Source organism: Phalaenopsis equestris, unplaced genomic scaffold (genome assembly GCF_001263595.1).
Source record: "Phalaenopsis equestris unplaced genomic scaffold, ASM126359v1 Scaffold000002, whole genome shotgun sequence".
Classification (NCBI taxonomy): Eukaryota; Viridiplantae; Streptophyta; class Magnoliopsida; order Asparagales; family Orchidaceae; genus Phalaenopsis; species Phalaenopsis equestris.
The window spans coordinates 8,207,958-8,208,677 of NW_018164444.1; positions in this window are offsets into that span (position 1 = coordinate 8,207,958).

Genomic DNA, 720 nt, shown 5'->3' on the forward strand with positions numbered 1-720 from the left:
CCCACACCAAAAATAGTGCCGACAGTCCCGATGAGCTCATCTACCAAATTTTGGAGATGAAGACACTCCGTGTTGTGTCCATGGTAGCGATGTAAGCGCAATATTTGTTCGGATTGCGGAATGCCGGTGTGTCTTCCGTGGAAGACCTTGAAATAGTCCTTATTTTGGATGGCCTAGACTACCTCGACCTTTGACACGTTCAAGGGTGTTAACCCTTGCATTTCTTGATATACATGTGATCACTCATAATACTGAGTTGACTACTGGTTAGGATGATACACTGGCCCTTGCTGCTCTGATCACCCCCTCAACCACCTCGAGATATTGGATTATTAGTCTGCCAGACTCCTGAAACTCGATTAACCTTTTACCTTCTGTCATCTTCTCGACCCTTCCGTATCTGTAACTGGTAGACAAATGCTCTCAATTTGGTTTCCGAGGACTACATGAGGTCCTCTTTGGTAGCAGGTCATTTGCTAATTCCAAGACCTCCATGAAGGTCTTTGACTAGAGTAGGTTCAGGTCATACCTAAATCCCTTGTTGTGGATCCCTTGCTTTAGGATGGTCATGGCAATGAGGGGCTCCAGGTTCTTTAACCTCCAACATTTCCTTTTTGAAATGGTTGATGTAAGCCCTTAGGCTTTCATTCTCCCCCTGTCTGATCTGAAGTAGGGCCTCTGTATCCTTCATGGATTTTTGCACATTAGCAAAGTGTACTA